We start from the raw sequence: 26,012 nt of genomic DNA on the forward strand, positions 1-26,012 counted from the left end.
CTCTGTCACTGTGTAATTAACTAGAACTGTTTGCTATATATAGAAATACTGTATTATACAGTGTTAGTTACTGTTAAAAAAATACCAATTACATTTATAGTGAAAACCATTAAATTGATTTATCGCAAAACAGTTAATTCACTGTGTTTGTGCATAAAACTGCTAGTAATGTGACACAAAATGTAGTTTCCATTTTGAACTCTGCAAACTTGGGAAAATTATAAGCAGGAAGATACAATAAAGCTAATGAACATCTGAAAAGCTTATATTCAATAAATTGCTTTACACTTAGAAAATACTTCTGCTGAAGAGACAGTTCACTGGTTTCCATCACAGTGCAATTCTTTGGCGTAATGGGAAATTTTAAAAAGAATTAAGAAGGGTCCAACTCTTCCTGCCAGGGTCCAGCTCAATTATGGGCTGAAATAAATCTTTATTTTCAACTTAGTTTCAAGTGTATTCCAAGACTTTGCTAATCTTGGTCTCGTAAGTGTGGAACATAGCTGCTGTGTATCAGTGTTAGATACATTCACCTTCAGCATATTTTTATTTTTGATATGTCTTCTTTCATAGCTAACAATCAGTAACAATTTCTTGATTAACATTTACTGTGAAGTTTAGGTGTTTCCATAAAATATATAGATGTTATTTCAAGGTTCAGTTGAAATGCAAACAAATAATTTTTCATTTTGTCTATTGTCAATACACTATAATAATCAAGTAGATATTTACCAGCTTGTCGACACTGCATGGACAGAAACAAAGCAATCTGGAATACAATTTTGCTCATGGTACAATGAAACTAAGTATAGTCAAAATAATACCATAGCATATTGAAGCCAATCCATACATCCCTTCATTTTAAGTACTTTGTTTTCTTTTAACAGCTGTTTGGAAATTTTTTACTTAGAGGGAGAGATTCCCAAACCTTGTTGCAATCTAGTCCTCATTACATTCGAGGGGAAAGATGACTTTTTTTAGCCTTACCTAGAGCGATTTTAAATCATTATGTTACTAAAATGCACCATTTTGTAGCTGTTCTTCTAATAATATTTAAAACATCAGTGGACATAAAAAAAAAGATATGTGAATTGGTGTCTGAATATACCTTTTTTATTAATAGACATTATTCCTATTGCTTACAGTGATGATGTCTTGCTTCGTTACAAGTAAGAAAAAGAATCTCCCCCTTCTCTAATAACAATATAGTAGGACTTCAGTATTTGCAGACACTACATCTTGATATTCAGATGCTAGAATAATGTTCAAGAAGTAAATACTTTGCTTCCTTTATACAAATATTGAGGAAAAATAATGAGGTATTACCACTATGTTCTCTTTCTAATTTAAAAGAACACTTTACTTCTTGAAGCATTTGCTTTACAAACTTGAACTTGAAGAAGACAATCAAGAAATTCGGTGAAAAAAGCTCTTCCCACTAGTCCAAATAATTCACCAAAATGAGAAAAAAATCTCAATGATTTACCTGTTTCCCTCTTAATTTCTGATTTGTCATTGTTTCTCCTTCATAACACTGGATACCAAGTAATAAAAAACAATTAAAGACTATTTACAGTTTATGTAAGTGCAACTTTTGCTTGTGAATCATTTGTATAAGCAGCATGAAGGAAGAATAAAAAAAAAAAAAAGTGGTGATTTTGTCCTACACTGGCAATGTACATCACAAACTCTTGAGTGCAGGGCACAGACATGCTGAGAGTTATCATCTCTTTTTCAAGCAGCGAAGGCATAGACCCCCACTGCTCTGGGATGCTGCTGTCCTACAGGCGATGTGAGACTAAGGCTAGTGATTCATTTGGAATCCAGATATTTCTCAAGAAAACCTTCAATACTCTGGGACAGAAAGGGTAATTACGAGGAGAGTGATAGGGGCTAACAAGGCCGATACTGCAGCTCATTTCCTTTGGCAATCTCCAGTTTTCAAAATGATTGTCCTAACTAAGGAAAAACAGGTTGTGGGTGACCTTTTGTTATCAGCCATTTTCTTTTAAATATGAGATAGGTTTTATATACTGTGTTTTGTGTATCAGGATCATTAATTCAACCAGGCTGGTTGAAAGAGTCTGTACTAAGATGGAAATAAAAACATCACGCTCAGAAGGAGATTAAACCCCAAAGACAATGCAAATTATTACTTTCAGTCAAAATTTGGAATGAATTTTACTACCTCTGGAATGGTGCAGCATTCTGATTTTTAATTAAAATGAAATCAAGTAATTTCACTTACTTTAAAACCAAGACTGGCAGTAATATAACAAGAGTGTCAAGAGTTTATGTCGGTCTTGGCTTAAATCATGCCTGTTTTAAAGCAATGCTTGAGACGCGATCAATTGTCTTGTGTAATTCAGCTGTTGCAGGCATCAAATTGCAGCTCAATGAGCACCACACAATCACCTGTTTCTCTTACATTTCCTGGGTACAAAACCTAATTTCATAAAATACTTTTATTTTTAGCAGAAGAGGAACCAGGCCTCTGATATTTTACTTGATTGGAAATACATTTTTTCATGTAGTCTCATCTTTAAGGTGTGATGTTGATTGGTCCCTGGTTTAAATGATGCATGCAGTTTCAACAGTAAAACTAAATATCAGTGTCTCTAGCTATATAAAGTATGGAGAGGGTTATGTTTCAGCAAGCTTTATCATATCAATTAATGAGCCTTTTCATGCCTTCTTAACTCTTATTTTACGATAAAGTTTTAAACTAGAAATCACTGTGACAAGTTAATGACCTCGAGTTTAATGTTTAAACTGGGACGTTACTTAGGTCACAGCATGAATGAAAACAAAAATCTTTTTATAAACTTCCTCCCTTTCGGTGCATGCAGCCTTTCCCATTCTGTGCCTCCATGGGTGTCAGCTGGTCCTTGGCAGGAGAAGACATGTTCTTGCATTCTCGGACTCCATGGTCGTCACCTAGAGTGAGCAGAGCAGTTAACGCAGCGCAGCAGCATCGAGCTCTTCACTGGTTACCCGGATTTGTTGATGTGCTTCCCCGATGGGCTGGTGATTTCACTCATTAGTTTTACAGTAAAAAAATGGAATTCTTTCAGGCACTACAAATGCCAGCTCTAACAGAAGCACAAGAGCTTCAAAGTGGATCAAAGCTAACTTTTCCGGCTCCTGGTCTCCCTCACAAAATTCCTGATTTGTGTATGTATGAATGAGCACAAAACTGGAAGACACAAGACTGAACAAAAAATTTTAACCTTTTCGTTTCAGTGAGGGAGGAAAAAAAACGTGGCAGAACAGCTAAGGTGCAGCCCATGAAGACCAATAATTCAGCATCCCAGAGTCTCATGAGTTCAGGGATTTTTACCTTCATGTATAGTTTTCTGTTGGATATGTTTTTTTAAATGGTAATTTGGATGAAATGAGGAGATTTTACCCTTCCCAATATCTGTATTCTCCAAGAATGCTGTGAGTTTAAAGCAAGATTGTTCACTAGTAATTTTCTTTTCTTTTTTTTTTTTTTTTTTTTTTAGTTATGGTCAAGTTGGAGCATCAGTGAAGCAGTATCCTCTTCAGATACTGGTGTGTGTATTAGCTTTGGCCTTGGATGATATCTCCCTGTGCTTTCTGAGCTGTAGCTCTTAGCTGCTGACCCCTGGCAGAGAATGCCTGGTAGTCCATGAGGCAGCTGTGAAGCCTGCACATGTCCTCTCACTGAATCCGTGTGAATGGAGGATGTAGTGAAAGGGGTCTGCACAGCATCACTTCTGAGAAATCACCTCCTCCCATGCTTTCCAAGCCTGAGTCAAACGAGGGGGATGTTCCAGTCACACTGATTTCCACACCCATGCTGACAGGCTCTTTTTTGATCTTTGTGCATTTTACTTGCAATCTAATGTCACATAATATTAACAGACTTAATTAACTGAGGAGGTGAACTTACACTCATTCCAGTCAAGAGGAATTTGGCTTAGAGTGAAAAGGAAGAGGATAAGATGAGGTAGGGTCAGAGGTCACCCAGTTTAAAGAAATTTATCTAGGTTCACTTTAAAACCCACATAAATCTTTCTCTCTTCACTTTGGGGATAGACAGCTAGAGGAAGTAAAAAACATGGCAAAAGATTTGTAGACAGCTTGTCATTTGGAGGCAAAGGTAAAAAGAGCGGAAGCCCTCCCACTGCGAGATTTTTCCCATTTCCATCACTTTCTGTTTTTCTATTCCCCAGTAAGGCGTAGAAAGGGAAGAAAAAGCAGCCTGTATTCACATTATAATTAGTGCAAACTTGCAAAGTTGAGAAATGTCCAACAGACAGTAAGGACCCTCTTCACAAGTATATCGTAGTCACACTGTGGGATACTCATTCATCACACAGCAAACAGACAAGTGGCTGCAGTTCAAGTGACAGGTGCCCATCACAAGGGCACATCTGCATTATAGACAGGTTTTCATGGCACATATCCCTACAGCTTTTTTCCCAGGGCGATCTAATATCTGTATCTCCACTCCCATCATGTGGATGGAAGCACAGCTGCCTTGCAATGGGGAAACCCACCACCTTTTTCTGGTATGACAGATGCACATTTGGTCAAAGGTGGATGGGGGAAGACCACATATTCTAAAGCATACAGAATGGAATGATTTTCAGAAAATGATATCTAGCACAGAACCCATTCCATCAAAGGACCTGGGAAGATTTTGAAGAAACACAGGAGAAGTACACAGAGCATGCAGTGCCTCCAGCAATCTGCATCCAGCCTGCAGACTCCGGCATGAACATTCTTTGAGTAATTTGATCAGATATAATATTAGGAGGGAAAAACCCCAAACAACTAAGTATTTATATGCTGTAACACAAAGGATGAAAGAGCAATGAAAAACTTATCTGTTTTAAACCAATCTACTACCACAGCACAGGATTGTCTAGTTTATACCCAAAGACAGAAATGTCATAGGAAAGGGGAATGCTTTAATTTATTCTTTCATATTCCTTGCAACTTCCAAAGTATGAATAGTTTATGGAGGGAAAATCTTATCACTTATATAATAATGTATTGTTTAATATTCACATAATGATATTATTTTCATAATAAGAATATTAGTGTCTCTTTCCTCAAAACTTCCATCATATTTTGTTCTCACAACTACCTGATTTCCAATGATAGAAAGCCAAAACATTGTAGCAGGAAAGATAAAGTTCATTATGTGAATGCAGAGGCACTTTGCTTATTGAGCATTTATGAGTACATAGTATTTGGCATTTGAAGAATCCTTTGGCATACTATTCACAGAAAAAAAAAAAACTAACAAAAAAACCCCCAGAAACTTGAGAGAGAAAAGTTTAAAAATATGTAAAAAACACCTGATTTATCATTCTAGGCAGGTTTCTGAATGCTGTTCAATTTACAGCTGTTTAGTGATGTATTTAATAGCTATGACTAAAATAATAATATGGAAAAACAACAGATGACTAAAGCAAATTTTTCTTGTAGATAGATATCCATGGATAATCTCTAATGAAATAGCAAGAGCATGCCATTTGCTATGAAAATAATGCTACTGATAAGTGATAAGACTACTATAACTTTTTGCTTTGATTTTGACTTTAGAATTTGGCCAAAGATGCAATCCCTTTTCTGAAAAACACTCCTATTTGCACCAAGCGTATTTATGTCCATGAGCATTTGGCAGTGCTTGTGGTCAAGGAGCTGTGGAAACTGCTGCTGTTTGTGAAATTTTTCCTCAGAATTTCTTGTCGTTTAAAAAAGTTTTAGCCTTGTTACATGTTTTCAAGGCCACTGCAGGACAGCATCAGTATGTACTTCTGAAGTCTGCCAGGGGAAGATGCTGATTACTGTAAAAGGAAAATGTTTTCCTGATATGTGAGTGATGTGGAGGGGAGAGGGAGCTAAGGGTCATGGTTTAGCACTAAAATGGGTGCCAGGCTTACAATGGCAAATACTGAGGAGCTCCTGGGTGTGATCACACAGGTATTTCTTTTTCTGACAGGATATCTATGATGTAATGACACTTTTTTTGACACTAGCTCATTTATTGGAACTGGAATTTTTCCTCCTGATTTAACTAGTAAACTTGCTAACATTCTCTCACTTTTTTTAAAGGAAAGAATAACTAATCTAAAGGTACAATCTCTTTAAACAGGGACAGTGAGTTGTTCATGCACTGTTTCTCTCTTTTCTGCTACAAGAAAAGACAAAAGCTCAACCCAAGAAGAAGAAGGAAATGCTTCCTTGTGGCTTCACCCTCTCCACATTTTAAACATATAATCCTTTTGTACTGTGGAAAGAAAATACTATATTTTTTCAATATGCAATTATGAAGGAAAGTAACCAATTATTATATTATTTATATTTTTTTCTGGTAGATTCAGCTCTGAGCCAGAAGCAACACATTCTAAAACATTAACTGCTGCACCACTGTAGGTCTAGTGAGCACTTGTTAGATGTGCTAAGAAATGCTAAGAAAAAGCAACACTTGTTGAACACTTGTTCATTGAAATTTGGGCCCTCTGTCTTACAGACTGTCTTGCGTTGCAATGTAAGGTGGAACCAACAGTGTGTATTCTACTACCATCTGCATGAGCTGTTAAAATGGGTGGAGCAGTGTTCTTTGTCTTCTCCATGACTCAGCCCTGATAACTCCCTCGGGGGAAGCAGCAGCCACCCTGGCTGGGGGGCATGTCTGCTAATGGGCCATCCAAAGTCTCCCAGTATCATTCACAGAATTCCATCATCCCACCATGAGATGCCCCGCCCTGGGGGAGGAACCAAACATGCCTACCTGTATATAATCCAAGACTTGGAACACCATGAGAGGACCACCACTGGATTCCCAGAGGACAGGAGCTCTCAATAATCACCACTGGATCTCCAGAGGAGGACCAGACCCTTCTGCAGGATCACCTCTTCCACAGAACCACATCTATCCCTCCAAGAGGATTGCAGCCACCATTTAATTGGGCTGTGACCACCATCCTGACAGACAGGGTGTCAGGTTGTATTCTGACTTTGTCAGTTTTAGCCAGTGCTTCTGTACCATTGCCTTTATTCTAATTTTCCTATTAAATTGTAATTCTCACTTGGAATCTCTCGCAAAATATTTGTGTGTAGCTAATTCCTCATGCTGGTTTGCCTCCAACCCAGTACACAGACACATCAGCTGGAGCTGCAATTAGCAAAACCAATTCTTTAATGGATCTAACAGGAGAAAAGAATCAACAGTGCAAAGGGAGCACCCCACCACTGATAGGAAATGCTCACGGTTGGCAACTTCATTTTTTACTCCTTTAAAAAATTTGTATATATTTTGAACTTTCCTACTTGCTGATGTAGGGCCCACTGCCATCACAGAAATACAAGAAAGAAATGCTCTAAAACTGTCAGGAAGGTGCTTTGGAAATAACTGGGAGCTTTTTGTAAAAGTGGTCCTGTTTCTTCTCAGCTGAGACCCAATTCCTAACCCATACATACATAGTGAGAGCATATGGCAGCAATTTTTCAAGTAAATTTTTCAGAACCATAAATGTGGAACAGAAAAAGGAAAGACTATCTCTATCCCCTTGCATGAACAGTGGCACTTTTGTCATTTTCCCTGTGCCCTAAATAGACTGGATCCAGTAGCTTTGAATTCATGACATTCCTTCTCACCCCTATCTCCAGCTCATAATAAGCTAGTAGCTTAGCAGCCTTCTTTTTCCTTTTTCCTTTTTCCTTTTTCCTTTTTCCTTTTTCCTTTTTCCTTTTTCCTTTTTCCTTTTTCCTTTTTCCTTTTTCCTTTTTCCTTTTTCCTAAATTGGCTAGGAAGGCAGGCAAGCTTTACAACCAAAACAATCAATTTCAAGCTGCCGAACCCAATCAGGGCGATTTGAGAGTGACCCTTTAAATTGAGTGTGAAATTGGGAGATGGAGCTCCCCTTTCCTACTCCAGTGCTGGTGGAGAAACCATCACTTCCTTTCGTAAGTGGGTGCATTAATAGTTGTGCTGTTCTTGCAGACATTATGTGCTAACAAAACTATGTGTGCCTGGTTCTGTAGCAGGTTACAGGGGAAAAACAAAGACAAGGCCATCTGGCTCCACCAGTTTGTATGTATAATGTCCAGATACTAATGCTTAATGCACTTGTAAACCTAAGTTGTCTCTCTCTCTCTCGGGGTCTGATTTTAATTTGGGTAATATTCCCGTTAATAATAACATCTAATTACAACATCCATTAAAAGTTAGTAACATTAATTTAACAGGGAGAAAATCTAATAGAGTTCTTAGAGCAGTATTGGCATTTTTCCATTAAATTAATGTTACAAACTTTTAAAAGGATGTCTTAAATAGGCATCGTTAGTGGTGGGAATATTAAACAAATTAAACTCAGGCCTTTAATATGAGGTGGGAGCCTATTTATGAATCCAAGCAAAGGTGTCTGCTATGCCTTTCAACCCATTTAAAATGTTCAACAGGAAGCATAAGGCTGTGCAAAATTTGCAGTACCTAAGTTTCCTTCTAGTAAAGGCTCAAATGAATGGCTTTCTTTTAATTTTACAGTATCTCTTCGCCTGGCCGTGTGGTCCACACATTCCTTGCTTGGCTGCTGCTGTTCTTTCTTTCCGACAACGATGCTCAGGCCTATTAATTTCCCTCTTTTTGGTTATTTTGGTTTGTTTATTTGGTTTGTTTGTTTGTTCCTTTGTTCAAAGAAGATGATCATGAAATCAAAGGATGACCAGCTCTCCTGGTACTTAAGCAGAGTCCTTGATAGTTTTGAAGAGACTCACATATTTGTCTAAAAAGGGGGAAATTGTATCAGAGATATATAGATTTTGAAAGGCATGTTTTTTTGTCTAAATCCAGACCTCATCTGCAGTAGGCAGCATCTACAGTTTAAACATGAGCCTGCTCAGATGGTCAAACCAAACTGTTAAGGGATTAATTTTTTAAAGATGATTCTTAGTTTACAGGCTGACTAGGGACAGAACTTTTTATAAGGCAAACATTGGATTAGACAGATTATATTCCCCTTGGGGTAAGGACAAAAGGAAGAGCTACGTGTGAGAGAAGTTAGTCAGATGCTTAATGTAATACTGGAAGAGGATCAGCAAGGGACTGGCCTCATTTTGTGCCCCATGTACAACACAAGCTTCTAGCACAGTCTATTGTTAATGCTTCAATAATACAACAAAATTTAATAAAGCAGCAGTGACAGCAAAACCAGCAGAGCAGTGCAGTGCGGTCAGACTCAGCAGGCTTTAATAATGCATGGCTTCAAATTTTCAGCCAGCACTTTGCTGCTTCAAGACTTTCCAAGCAGACATCAGCAAACACACCATATTTAGAATATCTGGAATAGATACCAGGATGGGATCTAGATATGAGCAGTTTCTGCTTGACATCTCTGGACTTGAGCAGCTCTTCTGACTACACACTATTAAAATTTATTAAATCTCTTTTTAGAAGGGTTTGATCTAATGTAAATACTGAAATAGGAATGCATACAAACTTACAAATCCCCACAATTACCTGTATCATTCATTAGGCAAAATGATAAATTTGTGAAATTGTTTTGTTTGCCTTGCTATATGGACATCCTTCTCCTACTTGTATGTTTGCCTGCCTCACCAGATTTCAGCCTGTGATGCCCAGCTGCTGGGCAAAGGCCACGGGCTCCTTCTGTCTCCTATTTGGGCACCAGAACCATTTTCCCACAGTACAGTGTGCAACTAATGAAGTAGTGAAAGAACCATAGGTTAACAAATAGCTTATAATCTTGCTGAAAAATGCATGCTGGGTGGCCCCAAGATAAAAAGCTACCCTGGCTAGCTATTAGCCCTCTCTAACCTGGTGTGGGCAGTATGGTAGGATCCTTTCCCAGGAGCTGAACTGTGCAGACCCCAGAGACAGGATGTGAGGCTCCTTGCACTGATATCATCAGCCTTAAGGGCTCATTATCACTACTTAACAGTGTATCTGAATTTTGGTCTTTTTCAGGCAGTCCCAGCGCGATCTCCTGCTTGCACACAGGGCTGGCACACAGAGCTTTCCAGCTCACAAGTAGTTCTTGCCTAGAAACTCAAGCCTTATGAAGGAGAGGCAGCTTTTCATTATCACTCTGAGTGCATTTTGCTTGTGAATTCCACTCATCAAACATAAAAAAATCCCCAAGACAACAGCAGCCTCCAAAACGTGTTGACTTCAGGGTTTATTGCAATAAATAATGGTGATGGGAGAGTGGGCTGCAATTTGAATGGCCATTTCTGTAAGTCAAGTTGTTCATGTCTCAGACAGCAGCAGCATTTTGATTAGTTATAAAAAAAAATAATTATAAAATTAATAAGAAAAAAATAATTATTATGTCTTTAAAATTGATTATTAGCTATTATTTTTATACTATTATTTAAGGAGTATTAAAATGCTATTTTCATGCTGGAATATGGCAGCTAGAAAAATGCAGGGAAAAAAAATACAAATAAAATCATGCTTTGTTTCTGGGTGGCAAATTGAATGACAAATTACAACAAACAAGCTTGGTGTCTTTTGGTTTGGTTTGGTTTCTTGGTTGTTGTTGTTTTGTTGGGGTTTTTTTTGGTTTTTTTTTTTTTAATCCTTGGGTATCTGTTTAGCTATATTTCTGAGCTCAGATAAGAAAAAAGGTTTTACATTACCCAAATGCTAAAATACTCCAGCATCCAAGTAGTTTAGTGGTACTGTTTGAAAGAAGAAAAAAGTCTAGTGTGCCATTAAGCAGATTGGTTTTCCTCTTTTGTTCCACAATAAGCTGTTAGTTGGGAAATTGTACAGCTATTTGTATCATCCTACAGCCAGTACTGTAAGATGCAATAATATAGTGTAAATTTATAACCCATGCAGACTTACAAGCAGACTGTAGAGATGTATGTTGCCTAAAGCAATTAGATTATTATTGTAGTGGTATTAGAATAAATTCAATTAAAATGTTAAAGTTGCTTTTTTTAAACAAGAATATTTTGCTTTCTCCTAATACTTGCCAGTATATTTTACTTAGAATGTATTATTAAACTAAATCATCAGATTATTTTATGTTAACAATTTTAAATATTCAAGACTAAAAGAGAACAGCATGTAGAGACCTTGTAAGGGCTGTTGCTTGCTTTCATACTTTCCCCTGTTACATCCAGACACTAACTCAAAATGATTCAGAAAAGGATAGGTCTATGTGCATGTTCACATACCTTTACATATGGCTTCAACATGCCCATGAAACATAAAGAAGAGAGGATAAAATCCTTAAGACCAATCAGTAAACAACCAACTATACTGTCCTCCCTAAGACAGGTTTTTCACAACAAAGTAGAAGCATTCTTATGGCACCTCCACAACAGGGATTGGTTCAATCAATAGGGATAAGCTACTGTTAATTAGTCTGATCTACTTTAATAACTTTATTCAGAAGGAAGGATGGGGGGAGGCTAGGGGAAACTTCCCTGCTGTCAGTATATGCCCCATAGAGGGACCTTATATCAGCAATTCAGTGGGAGGAAGTCATGTGGAAGCATTTCTGTATTGTTCCCATGAGCATTCATCTCCTAATTTGCATTAAACCAGTAGGCAGTCGACACTGGTTTGGGTCCATACCTGTAAATCTTCTATTATGAGATGAAAGTATTAAAGTGTGGCTCTCAGACAAACTTGCTTCCTCCTCAGGTTGAACAAAAGCAGCGATCTCTAACACAAACAAGATTAACTGTAGTGTTTGGGAGGGTGAGGGGGGATGCTCTGGGTGTGTTTTTGTTTTTAAACTGGAAAATTTTTTTTGTGCAAAATTATCCATACACCTTCAGTGTTTAGCCAAACACTTCAGTCACTCCAGCCCCTTTGCAAAAAGAAGCCCCAAAACCACTGAATCCCCCTTGACTGCACACACCCACCCACCAACCCATACACCCACACCACCACTACCCACACCCCCTGACCTGCAGCAAAGCAGCATTCCCACAAGGATTTCCATGGAAGGGGAAAATTTTCCATTTGTGTAACTCTGTGCCCTACTGATTTCTAAAGGATTACTCTTATTTTCTTGATGGGCAGTGCTGGCCCAAATGTTTCCCTGTTGGAAGTGTTTAGTTTTCACAGCCAGATTTATACCTGTATATTCCTCAGACAGGAGTCAGTCCAACCAAATCAATTATCTTGTTCTCTCTGTTTCTTGTGGTGCTATCTCCATATGTGTTTCTGCATTTTCTGTCTCTCCATCTATCTATAATTCTACAACTAGAGCTTGGCTTGGAGGGCAGTAGCAGTAAACTATTGTTCAAAGGAGATTGCAAATTGCTTGGAGCAGGGAACTGTCTCCTTAATTAGTCTGGAAAACATCACACACACTTATGGCACTATAGGAATAATAAATAATAATAAAAATAGTTCCCGAATGTGGGTTCATATTGCCCAAAGGCAAAGGCTGGGCAGCTGTTGGAATGATGATGGTTCCCAGCAATAAATATGGGTGGATTAAGCATCAGCTCCAGGAAGGATTCCTTCAAGCTGCGGATTCCTTCCCAACCTGATACCTGACAGTGCATCTACTTCAGCTATATTCACTGGAGATATTTTCTCTGATAGGATATAAAGTTCACTCTGCTTTTAAATGACAAGGTAAAAAGAGAGAAGTAATAAGGTAACTTCCCAGGGTGAGCTGAGCAGCCTGCTTCAGAAGTGTCCTTGCTCTGACCTTTATAGGCTTTTCTTTTTTTTCTTTAAGGTAGAAAGTGTGAAAAGACAATCCAGCAAGACTGCTCTTCAAGCCCAGCAATACAGTGACAGCCTTTGGAAACAGCTGTGCAAGGAGACTGACAGATTCATCAGGTACAGTGTGGCCCTGCCACAGGTCTGCCTCACTGAAATTGTTTAAGCTTTTTTACAGCTGCTTAACCTAGGGGAGAAAGGGAGGAGACAGAGAGAGGCTGGGAATTTTTCTATCAGGGGCTGCAACACTCTGCTTTGCTCTCCCATGAGACTGCTCCTGGAGTCTGATCTGTTTAGTAATGCAAGAGATAGCCTCTGCCTATTAAGGGCAAACAAAGGCTATAGGAAAAAAAAAACAAACCTGCCTGAATACAGCTTATTTGGTGGAATCTACACTTTTCTGTAAATGAATTAAATTGCTAGATAGTGATGTATCTCAGCAAGACCCATTCATTGGAAACCAGCAACAAACATAAACTTGAGTCAAATCCTGCAGTCTATATTTACTGATTACTTAGGCAAAGCTCCCTGCGACTTAAATGGAAGTTTTGCCTGATGAAAAACTTAGATTTGGTACCCCATGAGATGGTAAAGCCTACATTCAAATCTTTACAGTTTCCTTGCTTTTTGTTTCTATCTGGAAGTATTCCATAAGTGCTTTTTGGGAAAAAAAAAGAAAAAAAAAGAAAAAAAAAGTTTTATTTTTCAGTTGAGGTAAATTCATGTAGGATACCCAAGACATTTGATCCATCCCTGACAGCCTGTGTAGTATAGGTGAAGCTTAGAGTCTGTGAGTTGAGATAGCAAATCTGCATTTACCTTTAACAAAGATCTGTATTTTATCTCTATATCTGAAGTAGATTTCAGAAATGGCTGCATATCTGCCTGTCTGCTTGAATCCACGACTGATCCCCCAGTGTGCTGCTGCAATTCCCCATGGCCCAGGGAAGCTGACAAGACACACTTCTTGTTTGACCTTTGCAAGGCACCATGACCAATAGCAGTAGCCAAAATACTGGCAGGCACACTTCTGCCAGGAGGAGACAGAGCTGGGACCATACAAGTCTTTAATCTTCTCAGGACATAACACACATTTTCTTTTTCTTTTTTTTTCCCTTGGATTTTGTTCTTTTACTGTTTTTTTTTTTTCCTCCGGTACACTTTTTTTCCCCCCAGTGTTATGGGAAGTGCTTTTATGGCAGCCAAAGCTTACTTTTTGGGTACAAATGCAAGTGCTTTTTGTCTAGATTGACATATATTAAGACTTAGATCATGGTATTTTTCCTAGTATGATTGACCTACCATAAGGCCTTCCAAGGATGTGCTGAAATTTACCAGTAAATTGCTTCAGGCTTGCTACGGATGCCTGTACAAGTTCAAAGGATTGAAAACTGAGTGGGGTGGAAGAAAAATTCAGAGCTAACATAAGGAAAATATATTCTTTCAAAATTCCACAGTTATTCTCCTGTAAGGTGTTAGCCTAGATCCTAATCAAAAAGGGAAAAAGAGAAATTATTACAACAGTCAAGATCTGGAGGATGCAAAGCACACTCAAAGAAACAAGAGGCAATTTCAGTTCACAATGCATCTCACAAACAGTATGATTATCCTTACTGCAAAGAGTTTTTAAATGTTTTACACGAAGGGTAACAAGTGACTGAAGATGGAGATCTGGGAGACAAAATTTTCTTAAATCCTGGCTTTCTCAGTGGGATAAAAAAAACCTTCCATGTGAGATTAATCTTTGTTCAAAAGCACTTTACCTTCATGTAAGTAGTTTGTATACACTTGAAGGCAAACCTGCAAAGCTGAAGAACTCCATCACTTCTACACAACTTCTAGAAATGGAAAAGAAGCAAGAAATGGGATGTAACAATGCCAGAGCCTCTGTGAGACACATAATTTTTTCAAGCTGCTGGAGACTGCTAAAGACTGAATTCTAATACTAAAATCTGGATCAACAGCAGATGTACTAACATATAGCTAAACCAGTAATTAATACAGTTATCATGCTTATTATCTTGACTGCAGCCTTTTCTGTGCAGAAAACACTAATTGTTTATCTGTGCTTATATTAAGGCAGCAAAAGTCCTGTGAATCTTACTTCTATTATTAAGGAATAATTTCTCACAGCAGCTTCTGTAGGGTGTTTGGGGAGGTAAATAAACAATGACAGAATAAACTGAATACTACTAATAACAATAATAATAAAACTCAAAAAAATAATAATAAATAATATGATAATTATAATAATCATCTATAAAATATACTAATTAAAGTCATAATAGAAATAAATATAACATATGAGTAAAAAGAAGAAGCCAACAGCCTGATTGAAGGCTAAGAGTCAAGTACAGACTTGTACTTTTTTAATACTCAGAAATGCATTTATAAAATAAGCAGTCTATTTGAAGGATGGATACAGGGCACCACCAAGCAAGACCTACAAAAGCTCAGCAAGCTACATCAAGACAAACCTCAGTGACTGCGTTGTAATATTCAGTGCTCCTTTTCTGAAAAATAATTCCTTTGTCTGGAAAGTAAAGAAGAAAACAGAGCATCACAACAGATTTCTCAATCAATATTGGAAATCAGTGCTAGGAGTACGATAAAGAGCTAAAATTCTAGTTTCTTGTTACCAATATCTTATACTTAGTGGTGTTTAATTTTTATTTTCTGAACAGACACATTATTGTCATTTATTCATTAAAAAACCAAGATCATGTGTTCTCAGTTCTTTTTAGTCATACTGAAGACAGTGCCATCCTTCCTTGCCATCTTGCTTCAAATACTACATGTTTTACATGACGTAAACTAATCATTCCATATCTTAATGCTTTTGCTTTCAAAAGAAAGGGAATACATGTCACATAAATCAGATAAACATCTCTTGTCCTTTATATTGGAAAATATATATTATATAAATATAATATTTGCATTATTTAGCCCTTCAAGGAAAATTTCTTGAAATTACCATTTTTTAAATCTATATATAGGCTTCACAGTCAATTTCAGTTAACTGACACCGATTTTTGCAAGAAAAAACAGTGAATGTGGACAACTTTACAGCAATCTGTCTTTCTTCTACACAAATGCACAGAGAACCAAGTACTCTGCTGAGTGGTCTCAGAAAGGTCACTGAGGGCAAAGGATGATATAAAAAAGTACCTAAAAGCACAAATCAATCATAATTAACGCTTGGAGGTACTTCCTGCACACAAAGACCCTGGAGGGAAAGATCACAGGGAAGGATCACAAGACAGTAAATGTGCAGATATGGGAGCAAACGGGTTTCCTTACTCCAGGCTTCCCTTTTTGGTTGAGGAGTTTGTGCTTCCCCCAGAGTGAGAGGGATGTGGGAAATCCCACCTTGCACATACAAAAGGGTTCAGGTCTGAGACAGAGCTGAGAAGGTGCAATGGATAGGCAGACCTTCAGAGAAAGAGCTTTTAAGCACTTTGCACATAAGCAACTTTAAATACCACTTGAGTACCTATGGCCCTTGTCAAGGCCCTGGCCACCTCTCCTGATATTGCACAGGCAATTGTCATTATAAAAACCACCCTGAAGCTAATTGGAATGTCCAAGGAAAAAGCTGTGGTTTAGAGACAATTTATAAAGTGTGTAGGCACAGAGACGGTGAAAGGTATAGGCATTTACTGACCACAAAATCTACAGTTTTGAAACACCTGCAGAGGGCACCTGAGCCAGTCTTTAATTCTCATATTAGTATCTTTACCTGAAACAGAAAGAAGGTTTGCAGGTTAATGGACTGAATTTCCCTTTCTTGTACACTGTGGAGTGAGAGTTATTTAATGAGAGAAGAAAAAGTTGACACCCTTTCTCTTTTCTCTCTTCTTTCTCTTCTAGTCCAGCCAGAATGTCTTCTGGACTAAGCCCTGGGCTACAATGTCTTGCAAAACAGAGAAACATACATGTATCTGGAGCTGTCAACCGCTGTGTATGCCCAGAAACAGACCCTTCAGCACATGGCATGTGTTTCTGGCATCCCCAAGGTCATATGGCATTCAGACTGGGTGTAAAGGAAGACTTAATTTGAATTAAGCATTTGCTTTACACAAAGAATGCAACACGAATACCTGAAATCCAAACGTTTGAATACATGATGGTCCTTTATTGCAGAACATCAATGCAGATTTGTTGCAGTCTAAAACTACAGACTTGATTTGTTAGACAAAATCAACAGTTCCTGTGTAGATTAGACAAGAGAGAAAAGCATAGCCAATGCTACAGAGCTAGTTTTAAATTTGTTCTCACTATAGGTCAACTATTTAAAGCATCTTTTACAGAAAAAAATAATTTTTGTCTGATATTAACCATTCAAATGCAGAACATGTGATACATGGTGTGCTGTTATTGCTTGAGGCAGAAGTCCAGGGGCCTATTTCAGCAGGCACACCAGACTTGAAACTTAGTGACAATTAGCTGGTGTGTACTTCATCCTACAGTCCTGAATGTTGAAATGACAGTGACCAGTTTGGTAATACAGCACCTGAGGCAACATACACCATTGGTATATCCTTTAACTCTTCACCCTCCTCCACTCAAATCCACCAAATCTGTATCAAACTTGTTGACAGAATCTGTATCCCTGCCTCTGCATCAGGACTTTCATTAGTGACAAAGTAATGAGGCAGATAGCTGGAATATCTCTCTTGCAGAAGAAAACAGTAGCTGTGCCAGTGGATAACTGGAGCTCCCTCTTCACCAGAAAGTGTCCCACTGTAATGATGGCCAGCATTACTTAAAAACTGGATTTCCATGAACTATTTCAGTGATTTCAGTACCATCATGGAACGAAACAAAGACTTTGCTTCAGCAAAGTTTACACTAATGTGATAATTTTTCAATAGCTGCAGTAATAATGCATCATAGCAAACAAACAAACAAGCAAACAAACAAAAAGAGTGTTTGGCACAATAGAATTAACATTCCTCACATAGCAGTTCGCATACTATACACTCCTGATTCTGGTGGCACCTTTTTCCATGAGCTTCACTTTGAACACAATGATGGCACTGAGTGTATCTCAGAAATGAAGCCTAGCTCCGCTTAGATTCTGAACAAGAATGCGTTTACTATGTAACAAACCCTATGCATGCATAACCAATTTAAATGCAATTTAAATACTATTATGGGGGTGAAGCACAATTAATTTTAAAATCATATTTAAGTGTTTTTTAGTTTGTGATCTCCTGCCTCATTTAACGTGAAGAGAACACCACTAAATCATTTACTTTGCACATAGGGGAAGCTTACTTTCTGCTCAAGTGTTAAGCATTTTTATTCCTTTTTGTTCTCTTTTTTTAAACTAGAAAATTTTTTCTATTGCCACAATTACATTGTAAACTGTTTAAAAGACTCTGCTCACAAAAGAATCATGCAGGAATGTTGAAGCTTTCTCTCACTTCATTTTAGCAGGTTTGTCAAAATTTTTAGTTTAAAACATGATGAGACAAATAAGTTTCATATTCAGTGTTCTACTCTTATAAGGCCCATATACACTTCCATTTGTACACATAGCAGCAGATCTCAGGCAACTGAAATAAATCCAGCCAGTGAGTTTAAAGTTGATTTTCCAGTCATGAATGGTCATGGTGCATGGTGATCATCATCATCATCATCATCACCATCATCATCATCATCATGTGATGATGTATCATTACAGCACAGACACATAAATGGAATTAGTGTCTGAAAGCAAGCTGAAAGGTTATGGTTACACAGAAGAAACCTTAACATTGATTTATACAAGTGCATAGCATAGCACCACCCAGTACTTAAGACTTGATAAAAAGCACAGAAGTATATATATTACTTGCCACCTAAGCTAGTGTTCAACTACAAGGAAAATCAAGCACAAACATTAAAATTTTCTTAGAAGATAAAGTCTTTTCTGGTTTTGGTCTTCAGGTCTTTTGTTGAGGTTAAAAAGCATGGGACAGATTAAAAGATACTGTACATGATGAGCAGTTTCTAGTTTTTGTTGCATTGCAGTTCGCATCTCTCAAAAATTTGTCAGGCAAGATTTTTTTTGTGGTGAAAACATCTGAACTTACAATCAGACATAGAAAATAGTGTAGGACATTTCCATACTGGGAGGACATGCTGGGACAAGGGCGTCATAGGGCATAGACGGACTATTTAGGTTCATATGGATGATTCAGTGTAGTCTTACAGAGGGATGCTTGTGCCAGCTCTCAACAAAGAATTTCTCAGGTGGACAAACCAATGCAGAAAAAAAAAAAAAGCAACTCAAATACAATTATATCCAAACTAGATCTGATATCTCACATTGCAATGCACAGTGCAGCAGATATCATTCAATACATGTTTTTAGAGTGGTTAGCACAAAAAATGCCAAGCAAGCTTCAGTTGCAGAGATCTTTCAAATGAGAACAGAATCTCAGAATTAGTACTGCAGTTTTCTTGCATGATACATACTCAGAGTAGTGCCTCAAAAAGCCAGTGCCTCTACTTCAGCCCAGATCATTCACTTGAAGTAACCTGGGTTATCAAAAGCATTTTTACCAGCACAATTCTGCCCAACAGAACACAGATCCCATGGGCAGACTCAGCTTGCATGTATCCCTCTGTAGTCCTGAGTCATGTGAGGAATGAGAGTGGTAAGAAAGGTCCTAGCACTATGGGTCCTAGTTGACAGGAGTATTGGCCTTTACTCATATGTTGTATCTCTAACGGTTTCAGTGCTTCTCAGTAAATACCCCATTGTATGTAAAATGAAATTTATCACACCCCAACCCAAACTCAACACAAAACCTGTTTTAACTGAACAGACAAACACTCCCACTCATTCCTTTCAGAGGATTTCTGCACAACGGCACAGAAGACAAGATTTATTCCCTGAAAAAAATTGGAGACAGATTGTTTCCTTTTGTCTGTAGCACACAGCTTACTGGGAATATTAAGGGAAATTCAAATCTGTTGTCTTGAATTGGAGTTAAAAAATCAGACATTCAAGATCCTCATGCACAGGCACAAATGTTTACAGATAACAGCAATCCACCTTCTACTTGCATATATTTCTTTGCATGATATACATTCACAGCATAGAAGAAATCTCTTTGAAAATGAAGTCATCAACCTTGCTTGACTCTGCTCCAGTTCAGCCTTTCTATTGGCTTCAGGAGAACCAGCAATCCCTCCATGGCATTACTCAAGCTCATTCACTATGGCTCAGTGAACTGTCTTATTCATGTTTTCTCTAAATAGCTACATACGATTTAGAAATGATGTGGAGGATTTTAACTGTATTTTACACTGCCTCAGCCTATGTCCCCACCATTTTATTCGCTAAGTAGGTTTAGGCTCAGTACTTTGGTTAAACAGCCAAGGAAATCCTTGCTGCTGCAAGAAGCAGAGATGATGATGCATGAGGTGGCTCTCTTTCCTCCCAGCAGGTCTGAGTGACAGACTCGAAGAAGTTTTCTCTTTTACAGATGAAATCCATGTTTAAAGAGGATTCATTCATTCATTTCCAAGGCTCTTGGAGCATGACCCAGAGTGTTAATCTCCAAACTCCATCCTGGGTGGGTACACCATACCTGTTGAAATTCTCTCTGTAGTCTCAATTAGATACGTCACTCTTCCAGCTCCAAAAAATTGCTGAGCAATGTTGTTAATGTATTTCAGTGGAAGCAGTACATTTCATTAGTGCCTAAAATATTTTCTGTATTCCTCACAGAAAAAAGACATTTCAGGATATGATTTTAAGGAAGATATGTAGCACCTTTTCCATGGGCCTCACATTTACTAAGGCTGAGGTTTCCTGCTTGATTGCTACAGTGCACAGTGCTATTTAAGAAGCCTACAGTCTCCAACAATGTAAGATTCTTATTTCTGCCCACTGGCTCCAGTGGCCACAGTGCTCTGTCACATGGCGAAGTAGTTCAAGGAATGCATCTACCCAAAAAAGAGATTATTTCCTTTTCTGTAGATTATTAGTTGGGCAAGGTCTGAGCCAACAGTTGTGCTGACACAACATACAGGCAGTTATGGGGATCATTACGGAGAGAATGTTTAAATCATCCTTACCACAAGAGAAATGTCACATAACAGCCCTAAGCATGCTAGTGCAGGAAAAAGGAAAGGCTGATGATCCTCCAGTGAGGATATCTGTGAGAAGTCTTGCAGAAAGAATGGATTTTGACCACCTAGTAGAGTAATTTAATAAAATATTCACCATTTGAAGGTCTCTAGCTATAGCTTCCTGCATGTATATCTTAAGGACAAAATCCATTGACCAGAAGAAGTCAAGTATGAATCTATCCTTGGAGCAGTGACAATGTGAATGAATCTGTTTTCTCCCCTCACAAGGGTAAGGGGTCTGGTGACACATCTCCTTCTAGAGACAATAATTAACTTAGCAAAATTCATAGCTAAACAGATGATAGCACAGATGCTTACAACAGCCAACACTTGTTGCCATCACAGGTGTGTACTGCACTCAGACCAAGGAAATGAGAAAAGCCATGTGAACATCCTGGTGTTCTGTACTGAGCCAGTGGTTTGCTTAAAAATGATTGTATGATTTGGGCTATTAGTCCATGACTGCCTAAAGGACAAATGATTTTTTTAACTTCAGACTTTCTATCCATCTCAGTAGCTACATGCAGAATTTTATAGCAGCCGAAGTTACTTGCTTTGCAACATTGCAGGTTTTGGGACACTTGTATGTGAATTTGTTACATATTCCACACAGTAATAATTTGACTTGGAGGACTGTGTTAAATTTTTATATGTCAAAGTATACTGGCCCCTCTTTGAAGTAGATTTGAATGTTAAATAGTCTTAAGAATTTATTCTATACTCATTCATTTTCAGTTCAAGATGACAAAGAAAATCATTGAAAGATTTTCACATTTATCGTGCATTTTGTCAGACAGGTTCATGATTTAATGTAAGTTGCTACGTCATAAACTAAGAAGCTGAGGAAACAAACTCCTAAAAGCCAAGGAAAGTATTTACTAAAAATATAGTCTGCAGTAAGCTGTGCACAAAATCTATTGCTGTCCAACCGTGTACATGGATGTAAGTGTAACTGTAAACTAGAAGTATGTGCAGTACTGCAGAAAGGAGAATTGCCAAAACAGAAAGAAACTATGAGTAAAATAGAACAGAAAAGGGAAAATATGTATGTAATGACAGTATAAAGATTGATTATCCTACACTGGGCTTTTCACACTGCACAGTGATGCAATCTTTCAGGAAAGCTGCTTCATTTAAAATTATCCCATCAAAGGGTGAAAGGGTAACATTTAAAAGCATACTAGAAATGGGGAGAGTGGCAGGAAAGAATGAGTGAAAATGAAACAGTAATAACAGCAGAGCATTTTGATGTTGTATGGGATGCATCAGTGGAATACACTGTTATAGAAACTTGTAGGAAGTTTTTGCAATCTGAGTGCAGAAAAGGCATTCAGAATCCTGGACTGTAATTGTGTATGTTTTTTATGTTTTTGGTTTTTTGTTTTCTTTTAAGTAAAAGGGAAAAGGTAGTGATATCATAATATCCCAAAAAATAAGCAAATAATTTCTGTTTTCCTTTTCCTAAATGCATTAAAAAGTTCTAGAAGCAAATGTTTTAAAATATGAGGTTCTGCACAGATTTTACTTAAAAGTTTTAGAAGAATTGGATAAAGAATCACAAGAATTAGATATACAGACTTACTAAATTTTGGCACACTGGGAAGCAAGATAATCCTATCAGGTTTTTAAATAAAGAGTAAACCTGAAAGAAGAAAAAAAAAGTACTGAATAAGATCTGGAGATCATATTAGACAATTGTTGGCTGTAATAGAGATATTGTCTGCTCAGCTGCATGAATCCCATGGTAAATGCAAATCCTCAATCTAAAACACTGAGCAAAATAGAGGTGAAACAGATAAGCTTTAATCACAAGTGAGCAAGGGATATTATTTTTATTTTGGCAGGCATTACCAGCATATACTGCTAAATACACTTCAAAAGTACGCTGATCAATTTGAAAGAGTTCAGAAAAGTGTCATAAAATGACATAAGGTCTGGAAGACAAATTCAGACTATTCCACATTGATTTTAAACAAGAAGTATGGTTAATTAATAAAATATCTATAATCTCTGTGATGCAAGTGGGCTTTTGAATCTTCCATCAACTCGAATTGCAAGCAGTTCCCTAAACTAGTATCAGGTTAATTGCTGGCACAGAAGTTATTTCTGTGATGTGCTGAATACAGATGGATCACCCTTCTCAGCCAGCTGGCACACCCCGACAGGGAGATACAGTGCTGAAGTCAAAACAGATAGGGATGAAATTCAGCCACATCGTTACTTTTATTTCCATGAGTAACCAATGACATTAGCTTTCTTCCAGCACAAGGCCTTCTTCCAAGAGTAACTCTGGCTTGCTGAGGGGCTGGTTTGGTTCTTTTTGTGGTGGTGGAGTGAGGGAGGGGGATGAGGGGCAGGAGGAGACTTACGTATACAACAATTGTGCTTCTTATCTCACGCAATTCTGCCTATGTGTGTGAGTGAAACATCTACCTACTCACAGTCCTTACTGAGTCAACAGGTTTTGCATTCATACACATCATATTAAAATGCATATGAAACTGTAGATCAGATGCCTTATGTACAGGTAACAATTTGCTTTACTCTCACTCCTAAAATACAATCACTCTGAAGAAAAGCCTCCACAGAATTAAAGTGAGATGTATGCTGCTACTGAAAAGTATTGTTGTATAAACCTATGTTTTCACTCCCTGGGATTTGAGGACATTTTCAACCATTAAACTTTGAAAAATAAATCTACACAAATTTAGGGATTTTATTGAATACATGCAATTTTTGAGCATACCAGCTAAGTGCATTTATGTAGATAATCATTCAGCAAATTCAAGTTAGTTATATGAATTACACTACCAATGTTTTGAAACTTGCAGGTGAGATATTATTCATACCACAAGGAATGTGATATTCACATATGAATATTTTTATTTCCTTTGTATTGTTTTCTATATCACAACAACTGTTTGAGAAAGATTTGCTTTGGAGAAAAGTGTCAATTACATAAGAACTGCTTTAACATGTCCCAATTTCATCCCATAATTGTTATTTTTCCAGGTTTCAGGGAAGTGAGATGCTTTTATTTAATCTCTTGTGTGTGAAGTTTCAGAAAACAAAACTTTTGCCCTGTTCTGAGTAATTATTGGGCACTTTGGAGTCCTGTTGAGTCAGGTTACAGTGTGGAATAGCCATTTCTCAGGAACCCCCCATTCCTCCCTCAAAAGGGGCCACTCATGGAAAATCCCTTCACAGTCTGCTACAAAAGCTTTTCTGCTATTCTTCTTCACAATAATATATATTTTACCCTTCTGAGATGAAAAGACGAAGGGGCTCAAGCTAAGAAAAGTTGACCAGGAGGCTGGTGACAGCAGTCACTTGAGATCCTTTCAGAGATGCTCTCAAGCATAAATATTTAATCTCCTTCGTTCCCCCTAGTGTGAATAATTTTTTTCCCCTTCAAGTATCAAAACAAAGTTATTGAAATGCATATAACCCTGATATTTGATCCATGGCCTCTAAGGGTCAAATACACACTGACCAAGCTCTTAAAGCCTGCAGGACTTTCAGGTGGTCACTTTGCACACACCAGCTCATCAATCAAGCAATAATCAGCAGGACAAATGGGGGAAGATGCTGGTACAGACTACTTAAAAGGCTTGGGCAGCTGGTCCACTTCAGAAGTCCCCTTTATATAGTTTCAGCCTTTAGCCCTCCATGTTTGAAGGGAATTAAATACACTTGTTACTTTCAATAGTTTATCCTCACATCTGTTTGCATTAGCAAATAAAACTGTTGTTGCTTCAGCATCCCCTTTCAAACATTAGGATCGCTTCTTCCAAATTAAGAAGGGGCTTGAAAACAATTCAGCAATTTCAGTTTTCATTAAAGTATGCAACATATCCAAACCTCTGCCCCATCTTTTCTTTGTAATAACTGGTTTGGTAGAAGATGAACGTAGAAAAAGAGATATTTGTTCTAAACATTGTGCCATCACATAAACAGATTATAATAAAGCTCATTGAATTCAGTCCCCCAGATAAAAACCATTGGTTTATATACATATCTTGAACTTGGCTAGTATTTATTTTCACAGGCTGTTTGTTGTTTGTGTTGATGGCAAATTAGTAGAAATTCTGAAATGTTGATCACATCTGTTTGTCAAGTAATATGCAGTGATTATTCTTAGCTTTACAATAGATGAGGATGGATTGGTTGGCAGCACGAAGTATGAAATCATTCTGTCTCTCACTGAGGAACAAGCAAAACTGACAACCTCCTCCACTCCCAGTATGTCATAATTAGAAATTAGATCTGCATCAAACTGTTTGATACAGATGTAAACTCTGGCAAAAGAAAAAGCCCTCCAAAACTATCTGTCATTTACTTAATAGGTTTCCTATTTAGTGTGAGCATGCTGGAACTGGAGACTGGGCTTTGGAGCAGTCAGAGAGCATATTTCCAGGACTTTCTGGAGGTTAAAGAGCTTCTTTAGAGCTGCTCTTTCTTTCTTTCTTTCTCTTTTATATTTTGGAGTAAAAATCAAAAACAGTGTTTGAATTCATAGAATTTAGAAATGAAAATGTGGTGGGTTGTCCTAACACTGAAAGCATACAATGTGGAACTGAAAACCACAATCTAGGAAAAAGTATAACATAAATAGAATGGGAAGATTCAAACAAAAAATTAAGGAGGAATTTCGGAAACAAAAAAAGAAAACTTTCTGAAATTAAGTAATTATAATAACATATGATATAATTATATTCTGTGTGAGCATTACATCTTTAGGCTTTCTTAAGGAAAGCGAAAGGAAAGAAAAAATTATCTGTTTGCCTTCAAAATGCCGTTATCAGAAAAAACAGAGCTAAGCAAATACCCCAGTAAATAAAAATTAGCAATAGTAATGTGAAAATGGAAAAGCACATGACCACATAGCCACAGACCTACCACTTCAGCTTCCTTAATTGCCACGGTGATCAACGCTGAAATACATTTTCATGTTTGTTCTGGGTTTTTTTAAAGGTCTTTTGAATTTGGGCCTAGATTTTTCTTTATTGTCAATGTACAGAAACCGTTTGTGCAGTCCACAGGAAGAACACTGAATTTATTAGTAAACTGTATTAACCTGTGTCTGTATTTCCAATGAAGTTATCTGAAACACGGCATCAACAAATTAAACCAACATTTTTTGGCTGGGCTCTATTTTACCATGTGGACTAAGATGGCTAAGCCT

Source organism: Parus major, chromosome 2 (assembly GCF_001522545.3).
Source record: "Parus major isolate Abel chromosome 2, Parus_major1.1, whole genome shotgun sequence".
NCBI lineage: Eukaryota > Metazoa > Chordata > Aves > Passeriformes > Paridae > Parus > Parus major.